At 43.1% G+C, this 11,334-nt stretch overlaps 1 long non-coding RNA gene across 1 annotated transcript in view; it reads left to right on the top strand.

Annotated features, from left to right (window-relative positions):
• Nucleotides 1-2,553: 2,553 nt before the first annotated feature.
• LOC130138769 (uncharacterized) overlaps nucleotides 2,554-11,334 on the top strand; it is a 45,744-nt gene continuing 36,963 nt past the window's right edge. Inside the window, exon 1 of the long non-coding RNA XR_008817071.1 lies at nucleotides 2,554-2,642. This is a non-coding gene — a long non-coding RNA (uncharacterized LOC130138769). The remainder of the gene's footprint in view (nucleotides 2,643-11,334) is intronic.

Below are 11,334 nucleotides of genomic sequence, written 5' to 3'. Positions count from 1 at the left end.
GAATGTTAGAGTGTTGTAACTGTTGAGACTGATTTTAGGGGAAGGGTCGTCTGCCTCCATTGTGGTCTTTATCCGGTGCTGCATTCATCCCAACCATCAATCCTTATTGAGATACAATGGAGGCACAGAGCGAGTTAAAGGGTCTTTCTCTGTTTTCAAATCTATGGCTTACTATAACCAAAGCCTCGGGAGGGTTATCGTTCGCGGCCTTTTGATGTAGTGAATCTGGTGGCCCGAGTTGATCTAGGAAAAATGCATTGGGAGTCCTTCATTTTTTCTTTTTCGCATGAATTGATCTTTGCTGAATATCTACATGATTTCTGAACGAAAATGTTTAATTCATCACGTAATATTTAGTACTTTGGCTTTAGCTATGATGTTATGGCATCAGGCTTTGCTCCTTATTTTTTGTAACATGAACCGCAAAAGGACAAAAACTCCGCTGAGAAGTTTATCCCGATTTTAGCCCTTTGTTGAGCGCCAAATATTGAGTTTCATTGTTGCAGTGTAGAAAGTTTTTGGCCGTTGAAACTTAGGAGAATCATGTCAAATCTTTGTAGTATTAGAAGTCGCATCATACGACCAAGAAAAGAACATTTGGTTATATATAAAATGATATCGGTAGCCCATAAAGTTTAGTCCCAATGTGCAACATCATTACCGTTTGGACTTGTTCAATTTGGTACTTGAAATATTCTTCGATATTCAATGTATTCCTTTTATTTGATCAAACATAAGACGGGCAAGTCATCCCACGTGTCTCCTTTCTCTTTCTTTTTGCATAAAAGAGTTAAACATTAATGACACATTAGCTTTTGAAGGGGTCCCTAATTTCGGAAAGAAATCCAGAATTCAATCCTCCTCTTTGGTTCTTTGCATATTTGCAATATTTATGTACTTCCTCAATGCTAATTACTCCTAAACACATTCCCGTTCTGTCAAACCTATCCAATAACCCACCTCTTTCTCATTTAGGCCCCCCTTTGTTTTGCAAGAAATGAATAATTTGGAAACTATTATCCTAAAATTGATCATTTATATTGCTTAAAAAAATGAACATATGAAACAAATTGCAATATTTATGTACTTCCTCAATGCTAGTTAGTCTTAAACACTTTCCCGTTCATTCAAACTTATCCACTAACCCTCCACTTTCTCATTTAGGCTCCGTTTGTTTTGTTGAATGAATAATGGAAAATATTTTCCTATATTATATTTTTTATATTGCTTACAAAAATGAACGAATGAAAAAATTTTCATCAATCACAAAAATACTTTGACATAAATTGTTGTCGATAGTAAAAAAAATTTCATTGGCTAATTATTCAAGCGATTATTTTAAAAAAAATATTTTCCAAATAATTTATTTTTTGCGAAACAAACAGAGCCTTAAATGAAAATCTCGATCCTCTCCTTTTTTCTTTATGATCAAAACTTCTTGCGAAGGATCCGTTTTTAAATCAATGATTGGACAATGCAACTAAGACCGTGTCTATTTGTCCTGGTCCATCTCTTTGTCTTTGAAATGAACTTGATTGATATGCATTTGAAAGCTGCAAAAAACGTGAAAAATGTATGAATTATCAAAAATCTAATTAGCACTTTCTCAGGCATTATACATTGATTCTATTCGGCATTATAAGCGAATCAAGATTTTTGCTGTGGAAGAGATGGTGGTAGAGATGGAGGCTGAGGTGGACGTGGCGATTCTAATTATGGGGGAAGGGATGGTGGAAGGGGAGGTTGGAAGCAGGCCAGTCAAAGGTAGTGGTCGTGGCTACGGTTCCGAGTCACGTGAAGGTAATGTTGGCAGCAACATTGTCTGCTGGAAATTCTTTTCTATTTGATACACTGCATTTGGAAGATCATGATGCTTAAGAGGTCTTCTCCTATATTGAAACAGGTTTAGCAATGGCCATGATGAATATGAGAGAGCTCAGAAGTCGCAGTCCCAAGGGATCGGGTGGCTGGGTTGATCGTGCTAGTAACTGGAGTCGTGACCACAGCTGTAGCCTGATACGTGTGAACATGACAGGGTTCGTTCCCCAGTCCGCAGCTTACACCAAGCAATGATGAAGAGAAACTAACCTCATCGCCCAGGTGCATCTTCCTTCCACAGTGAGAAAACAAGAGAGGGTTCATGGAGTCCGCCAAGTGCAAGGTCTCATTTGCCCGTGGGAAGGATAGCGAGCGAGGGAATTTTGGGGATCACATGGCGACGCTCTATCAAAATGGGATGGAGGATATGGTGGTGTTCCCGCTCTTCTTACCTCGGGGAAGAAGAAGAAGGCGTGATTCCTGTTTTACGGAGGCAGATAAGTGGGTGCAGCTGAAGATCCCCTCATTCTTTCTGAGGTCGGGCCAGATAGGGGAAGCCGTAAAGGGAAACTTGGTTTCCCTAGAATTACAGGATCTAAGATGCTTGACCCATGATCTCCTAGAAATGGTTTTCTTTGCATCTTTGTCCGCAGTGGATGGAACGATTTTTGTGAATGCTGCATTGTAGTACCTGCAGGGGGATTCCAATGCAAAATGCTTAACTGAATTATGGCAAATGAAGCACTTCACTAGAAATTATACTAGATGCGATGTTCTTTTTAAGCGGTTTTGCGGTTTTGGAACTGCTGTGGCTTGAGCTGAAAGTCTCCATTCGGTGATTGGGTGGGGAATATTATATTGTTTGTGATTGCCGTTTGCTACTTTTTGCATGAAACCGAAAACTCTAATTCTCAGTGCTGCTGAAACCTACATGCTGTATCGGTTATGAATTTTTATTGTAAGGGATCCTTCGCCTCTCCATTGCTGTCTTTTATCTGGTGCTACATTCATCCCAAACATCAATCCTTATTGAGAAAAAATGGAGGCACCGAGTGGGTTAAAGGGTCTTCCTCCGCTTTTCAATCTATGGCTTACAATAACTAAAGCGTCCGAAGAGTTATCTCATTCGCGACCTTTTGATTTAGCGAACATGGCGACCCTAGCTGATTTAGAAGAAAAAAGAATTGAGGGTCATTCAATTTTTCTTTTCCATATGAATTGATATTTGCCGATTATCCACGCGATATCTGAACCATAACGTTTAACCAGTTATGAAATATTTAGTGCTTTGGCGTTAGCTATGATGTCATGGCATTAGGCTTTGCTCCTTATTTTTCGCAACATGAACCGCAAAAGGACAGGATCTCTATTGAGGAGTTTATCCTGATTTTAGCCCTTTGTCGAACACCAAATATGCCATGGCACTTTGCATGAGTTTCATTGATGCAATGCTAAAAGTTTTCAGCAGTTTGAAACTTGGAAGAATCATGGCGAACTTCTTTGCAGTATTAGAAGTCGCATCGTACGACCAAGAAAAGAACATTTATCATATATGAAATGATATTGGTAGCCCATAAATTTCGATCCAAATGTGCAATGTCATTTTTACCGTTTTGACTTGTTCAATTTAGTACTTGAATTATTCTTCGATATTCAATGCATTCCTTTTATTTGATCAAACATAAGAGGGGGAAGTCATCCCATATGTCTCTTTTCTCTCGCTTTTTGCATAAAAGAGTCAAACATTAATGACTCATTAGCTTTTGAAGAGGTCCCTAATTTCGGAAAGAAATCCAGCATTCAATCCTCCTCTTTGGTTCTTTTCATATTGCAATATTTATGTACTTCTGGAATGCTAATTAGTCTTAAACATTTCCCCATTCTGTCAAACCTATCCAGTAATCCTTCACTTTCTCATTTAGGCTCCGTTTGTTTCACAGAAAATGAATAATGAAAAATATTTTCCTAAAATTGATCATTTATATTGCTTACAAAAATGAATTAATGAAAAATATTTCACTATCCACGAAAATGCTTAGACATAAATTGTTGTCGATAATGAAAATAATTTGATTGGCAAATTATTTCGAGTGATACAAATGACTATTTTTAGGAAAATATTTTCCGAATAATTTATTTTGTGCAAAACAAACGAAGCCTTAAACGCAACTCTCTGTCCTCTCTTTTCTGCAGTCGCTTGACGATGTTGGTTGAGATGCATAGAACGAAAAGGTGAGCTCAAATTGCCTAGATGCTCGACGGAAGAGTTGGAAAACAATGTAGGGAGATGGCATAACCATCTTAGGCCTGATATCAAGGTTTTTTTCCCCATTTTTCCTTTAAAAATTTGTTTTTTCTTGTCCATAATTTGTTCTTACTTTAGACTCTACCTCCATTATACCTTCCATTATATGAATTTACATTGACCATCCTACTCATTTAGTCTTGTATTCATAAAAAGAATCGCAGTTAGATTTGATAAGTGAATTGCATACATGGGAAGTATATCTAGAGATGGATATATGATATGCATATAGATTAAAGGACATGAGCATTCAACACTCATTGTGATTTTCCATCATGATTTATCATAAATTCATGCCATAATCACACCATTCATACACACCATTATTGAGTATATGTATTTCTTTTATTACCTTTCCACGGAGATATGACTTTATTTCCTTATCTTTACCGACGCGTGTCGTCTAGTGTGTGGAACTCGTGACTCTATCCCTTTTTTTTTGTCGTTATTAAGTTTTTGGCTGACTTACTTCTTCAAGTTTGCCAATACGCTACTTATCCTACGTCGTTTAGTCCATATGCAACAACTCACAAGCATGCATGGCGACAAGTGCCCATGCGGATCGGATTTTTCGGAAACCATACCTTATAAGCTTATAAGCAGGGCTGTAAAAATCCCAAAAGATGCTTTGATTCTTATTAATCATAAATGTTGTTTTTTTCTAACTTCCAGTGGTGACCAAATTGCATGAACCCTTCATGCACTTCCATGCCTTAGCTCAGCAGCTAATTAAGAACAAAACAAAAGGTTAAATCCATTTCATGAACTCCAAATTCTTCCATTTAACACACAACATATACCTATTAAATCACCCCAAAAAATTAGGAATATATCACAATTAAGCCTTACATGAATAAGATCCATAATTATATTAAAAGGGTGTAAATGCATTCATTATGAATTTTCCTCGTTTTTTCCCTCAAAGAAACTTCACCTTTATATATAAAAATAAACATTTTACACTTGCATGTAAATACACATATTGTAATCTATTTGATCAATTAAAATTGAAAATCAAATTACTATTGATTGTCTTAATGAAGTGTAATCTTGATCCACTATAAAATTAAGGACTTCGCCAAAGACCCAAACTCACAAAACCCTAGAATAAGTTTTTCTATCTCTTCTCCTCTTTTTTTCTTCTATTTCTTCTTCGTTGGGTTCTCATCATTTTCTTAGCAGAAGGACTCGTGGAGCATCGAAGAAGACAAGATCCTGATTCAGGCACACAAACAGATTGGGAACAAATGGGCCGAGATAGCCAAGAGATTGCTTGGAAGGACTGAAAACACAATTAAGAACCACTGGAATGCTACCAAGCGCATGTAATTCTCTAAGCGCGACTTACTTTCCTACAACAACTCCAACCTCCTGCAAAATTATATCAGGAGTGTCACCACTCCATCTTGTCCGAAACAGTCGGCACCGACTTGTGGTCGCGAGCACTATCACCACCAGACCAAGAAGCTATCGTTGTCTTTGTCGGCGGCAGCCATTTCCCGTGGCTCGGACATGCAGCCTGGAGCGACCAACCGCCCCCAGCAGGCGCCGGATCACCGCCACCACCACCAGCCGCCGCTACCACCTGCTCAGAGGCCAGACAGCAGTTACTTTGGTTTTCCGATGGTTGATGGGAATGGGAATGGGAATCTTGGGCTTTATCAGGTGAATGACCATCATTATCATCAGGTGCTCAGTGAAGACGGTGGTAATGGGAGTGAAGAGAGATTTGATGGTGAACCTGAGTTGGACTTGGAGATGAGCTTGGAGATGGATGGTGATCGCCACCACCACCGTCGCCATCAACACCATAATGACCATCGACGTCAGGAGATTAAGGAGCTGGACTTTCTCGAGATGATGGCTCACCGAAGTGGCTAATTCTAAATTCATAAATACCCTAGTAGGTAATAAAAGACCCTTGCATTGTAGTTGCTTCTCAAAATGTTATCTTTGTGTTTTCCCAGTTTGCTTATCTGAGACCTAATGTTGTTGTTCTAGTAATCGAATGCGAGATAGAGACTTTTGTTTTATTCCCATATAACCATTTGAAGGGGTGTGTGTGACTATGTAAGGGTTTATGTGATTGACCTGGGCGAGGTCTAATATTATTACATATGGATGTGTTTAGCTTAGTTATTCTATGTTTACCTCGACATCTTCGGTGACGGATCAAAACTTCTATCACCATCTCTTGACAATTAACTAATTCGCTAGGTGAAAACAAGAAAAGGAAAAGGTAAGGGAATTGAAGATTTATTTGAGCAAAACATGTGCATGTAATTTCTGCAAGGGGACCGATTAAGAACTATTCACAATGTCACCAAAAACGTTTCACAAAGTAAGTGTGAGAGTTCTTATTAATATTTCTCTTTTCGTTTAAAGATCAAACCCTATCAACTTTGGTCAAGGTGAAATGCTAGTGAGTGATTATAGGATTTTGGAAGTTGGCAATTCTCTACAAAGGAACTATTGTTCGACCCTTTTAACCTCGTGGATGTCACGCCCCGTACCCTACGAAGCGTTAACATCCCTACCTTGGTCGATTGCAGTGCGACGTCCCAGGAAACGTCGCCGACCCAACGCCCAACAGAGAACAAGCACAAGCGGAAGCAATTAAATAAACAACCCTGACAATTATAAAATACGAGCCAAGGATAGCCAAGCAATAAACACGATCACAGCAGAAAATAGGTACATACTTACATTACTATAGAAAACCTTTTTACAATACCCATCAAACAACAAAAGCGAGCAGTACAAATAGTCAACAGCCACTGAGTCAAAAGGGTAAGTGGCTAGGGGGCTCTTAGGGATCCCAGTCAGGATCTGAGGATTTCGAGGATTCATCCGACTGCTCCTCTGACTCCATATCTGCTGCTCCGTCTCCACAGGGGTGCATGCTCAACGACCGCTGAATGCGATGCGGTATCCCAGAAAGAGGTGGTGACCTCGGCATTCTACGGTTGGGGGTCTGAAATGTTTCGGTTTACACAACCGTGAGACGAATCTCAGTGAGTTCAACCCATAAACCTAGGCTAGGCTAGCATGCAATCTCCTGACCGGAAATAAACACTCAAAGTATAACACAACAATGATAACACAAGTCTCTGACCCTGCAGGTTAGATAGTTCAACATCTAATAATCACGGCACATACGTGGCACACATAGTCACACGTATGCCAAACACATGCTCCTGCACCAAGTCTCACACACTCGCACGCTAATCCATGCATTCTTATGCATGCAAATGTCGTCAGCATGTCATATGCATTTTCCGGCCCACTGGCCCACACTGGCACACTGGCAATCGCCCGATTTATTATTTATTACGACTCGAGTCGACAATATTCACGGCCCGATGCGTCTAGCCTGCTTCAAAGTGCATGAGGCGCAGCAACCGATCTGGCCAAGTGTCTCTAGCCTGCTTCAAAGTGCATGAGGCGCAACACTGATATCCTTACGAACCAGAGCCTGCTTCAAAGTACATGAGGATGGTCGTCTTTCGGACGTACCGGGCATCGTCCTGCTTCAAAGTGCATGAGGACGGCATCGACCCGAAGGGTCACGACCCGAAGGCCCTTAGGTGATCACACAACCCATTATTATCTGAATCCCGCGTAACACGCATTAGGGTCTTTTAGGTGATCACGTGCTCATGACAGGCACGCAGTTTCACACAATTTCATCACAAGTCTCATTCTCGGTATTCATAATGCGTGCCATGAAATGCAACATGAGCATCCACATAACATAGACACAGGCACACAGTTCAATCAAAGTCATTCCATAGTGCCTAATTCACAAGCCACGTGCTTACTTGGCCTAATAATACCGTGCGGCCAAATTCCAAATACACAATTCAAGCCATCAATTGGCCAATCACACTCCGCACGATTCAGCCACACAAGCACGCAATATAGCATTTCGCAATTAAACACAATTGATCATCAATCAATCAACAGCCAATCATTCTAGGTAATCCCGGCCATTCAGCTAATAATTCTTGCTGTCCATTATAATCCGGTACATTCCTCAAAAATATGGACAGTCACTATTTCCTCAATCCGGGCCCAATAATTGTCCATAATAATCCCACTAAATTCCTCGGATTTTATTTCCACTAATCAGTCCTCAATCCAGTCCGAATTATACACCGATAATACCTAAATCAGTCCAGAAAAGTGCACTATCAATCCTAATCCGGGTTTAGGAATTTTACTTACCTAATCCAAGGTCACGACGACGGGGAACGGCGGCCGATCACTGGTGAACAGTGAAACCGGCGGCGGAATTCCCGGCGACGGCGTACGGACGGCGTGAACAGTGACCGTATGGACGGCGGTGAACAGTGCACCCCCCCGCGGCCGCGTACGGACACTGTACGGACAAGGGGAAAACGGTGGCCGGCGAGGTGCCGGTGGCCGGCGCGACGGCCGTACGATGGCGACCGTACGACGCTACAGTACCCGACCGTACGGACACTGTACGGACGGGTATGGTTGGCGTCGTACAGCGTGGCTGGACGGCTGGGTGTCGATGGAACGACGATCGGAGCTCCGGCGGCCCTATTTGCTGGACGGGAAAGAGAGAAAAAGAGGGAGAAAGAGAGAGAAATAGAGAGAGAAAGGGTCTGGACAGGGGCAAGGCCGAGGCTGGCCGCAGTGGTCGATTTCGCGGTCGGCGGCGCAAGCTCGCGGCCGGGTCGGCGAGCTCCGGCAAGCCAAACCAAGAGAAAAAATGGGAGAGGGAGGGCTGTTCTAGGGGAGCTGCTGGCCGAATGGGGCTGGGAGGAGAGAGAGAGAAGGTCAGCTGGTCAAATAAAGTGGCCTAGGGGCGACACGTGTCGCCGATCCTGCGGTTTTGACCAAAATACCCCTAATCCTACGGTTCTAATCTAACCCTATCCAAAAATTGAGGGTGTTGACACCTATTTTTAATTTGCCCAAAATTAATTGCACAAAATTTAGGAGTTAATTTTCTTTAATTCCTAAAACAAAAATATTTCAATTTAAATGCATTGCATATAGAAATTAGGCACATTTTGCATTAATAGGGTCTATTAGAGAAGATTAATTAAAAAAGATCAAAAAAAAAATTCGAGTCAGGCCGGGTCGAGGCCAGGCCGACCCGGCCCTTTTCTTTTTCTTTTTTCTTTCCCCCCGCACGGGCCCCCGCCCTTTTCCTTTTCGTTTTTTCCCCCACGCAAGCCCGGCTCGCCTTCTTCTCCTTTTCTCCTTCTCCCCACGCCGGCTAGGCCTGGCCCGGCCCAACCCTCCTCCTTCCTTCTTCCCCCCCGTCGCTCTCGCCGCCCCTGTTCGCCTCTGTGCTCGACGGCAGCGTGATGCACGGCGGCGCTGCTCCTTGGCGTCGCTATCCGGCCAGAGCAGGGTCGGGTGAGCATGCCGACGGGACTGGCATTAATTGCCAGTCCCGTCCTCCCCGTTGTCCCGGCTTTCCTTATCCCCTCCACCCTCTCTTCTCCCTGTTCCTCTTTGCGCCTCACTAAACTGACCCCCCTGCTTTGCACCGGCCTAAATGGCCGCGAAAGTCGCGCGCCAGAATAGGCCGGTGCAGGCCGTCGTCATTGCAGACGTAACGGAGCAGGGGGGCACCGTCGTCGCCGGCTATAAATAGCCAGAGAGAGAGAGAGGGCCGGTCGGCCATTTTTCAGAAAAAACAGAGACAGAGAGAAGAGAAAGAACAGAGAGAGAATCAGAAAGAAAAGAGAGAGAAAGAAGGGAGATTCGAGTTTCTGCAGGTTCTCACAGCTGCGCCGTCGACCGCAAACCAGCCGGAAAACATCTAGTCGCGTCGCCGAACGGTGAGCCACCTCCGGTGCTCTGTTTTGCTCTGTTTTTGTGCTCGGTTTGGCCGGGACCTGCGCCGGCCGTTTCACGCGAGTCCCGGCCCATACCGTTGTCCCCCGCAGTCCGTGTGTCCTCACCGAAGATAGGTTGGGTCGCCTGAATCCTCCGGTTCGCCGGAACAGGTCAGGATTTGCCGTTTTTGGTCGCGCACACCATCTGCTTGACAAAAGTCCTCAATGAAACCAGTTTTCGTTTTGGTCGCCGGCTGGCGAATGGCGGTCGGACGGTGACCCCGGTGGGTGGAGAGGCTTGGTTTTACTCCCAGGAGGCCGATTTGGGGGCGGCGCCGGTCTGGGTCGGCCGGCGAGAGGCCGTTTTTGGCTTCGCCGGCGGCTGCTCCCACGGGTTCGACCTGACCCGGTTCAGCCGACCCGACCCGGTCAATGACCAGGTCGAATCCGTTGACCCGGGTCGGATCTGTTGACCCAGGTCGGTCCGACCGACTCGGTTCAGCTGATCCGACCCGAGTCAACGCACCGGGTCGGATTCGTTGTCCCGGGTCGGTTCCGACCCGGTCCGGATCCGCTTACTTTTTTATTTTTATTTTTATTTTTATTTAAAAAAATTAAAAAAAATTAAAAAAATTTAATTTTTTTTTTCTTTTTTCCCTCCCTTTAAAAAAAAAGGTTTCGTATTTTATTTTTTAAAATTTTTTTATGTGATATATTATTGTTGTTTTAGTTTAATGTGATATTATTTTGTAAGTTTTTGTCTTTTTAAATTAGACAAGCCTGAGGTTGCGCGGTAGTATTTTGCATGTTCGTTTTTATTACCGTTGTATTGTTATGCATGTTTTTAATACAATTGCATGAGCTGTTGTGTTTTTGAATGTCATCTGACTTAGTTAAGGTTAGAACCTTAGGCTGCATGTATTGTTGTATTCCTGACTGCTAATCGTTTCTGATTATGTACTCGCTTGATCACCTCACATGTTAGGAGAAAGGTCCTAAAATCAATCTAAATTGCCTGACAAATGTTTTCATGAAATGAACAGGATAAAAAGGTACCGAAAGGGCATTAGTTATCTAACTAGTGTAACCAAGTCCCCTAATTCAGTGAATTTCTCGTTCGCAGGAATAGGGTGATTCTCCCATCACCCTATTTGGGTTTCTAATCGGCCCACCCCAAATCGATTAGTGGTGACTCCTTGATATAAATCACCTGCATGTTAAGAAACTTAAACCCTAAGTTGCGATATGGTATGGGCTTGGGAGAGCCCGAGTTAAGTCCCAAATCTAGACTTAGCAAGTACCAGGCGAGCCCCCCTTTTTTTGCATGTTTGATAAAAAAAGGGCTCGGGAGTTCGGTCGCGACAGACTGGCGACTCCGCTTGGGGACTT

Source organism: Syzygium oleosum, unplaced genomic scaffold, assembly GCF_021117445.2.
Source record: "Syzygium oleosum isolate NSW1041296 unplaced genomic scaffold, Sole_v2.1 Sole_v2.08, whole genome shotgun sequence".
NCBI classification, from domain to species: Eukaryota; Viridiplantae; Streptophyta; class Magnoliopsida; order Myrtales; family Myrtaceae; genus Syzygium; species Syzygium oleosum.
Note: the sequence above shows the minus strand (reverse complement) of the source record. Positions and strands in the feature narration are given on the sequence as shown.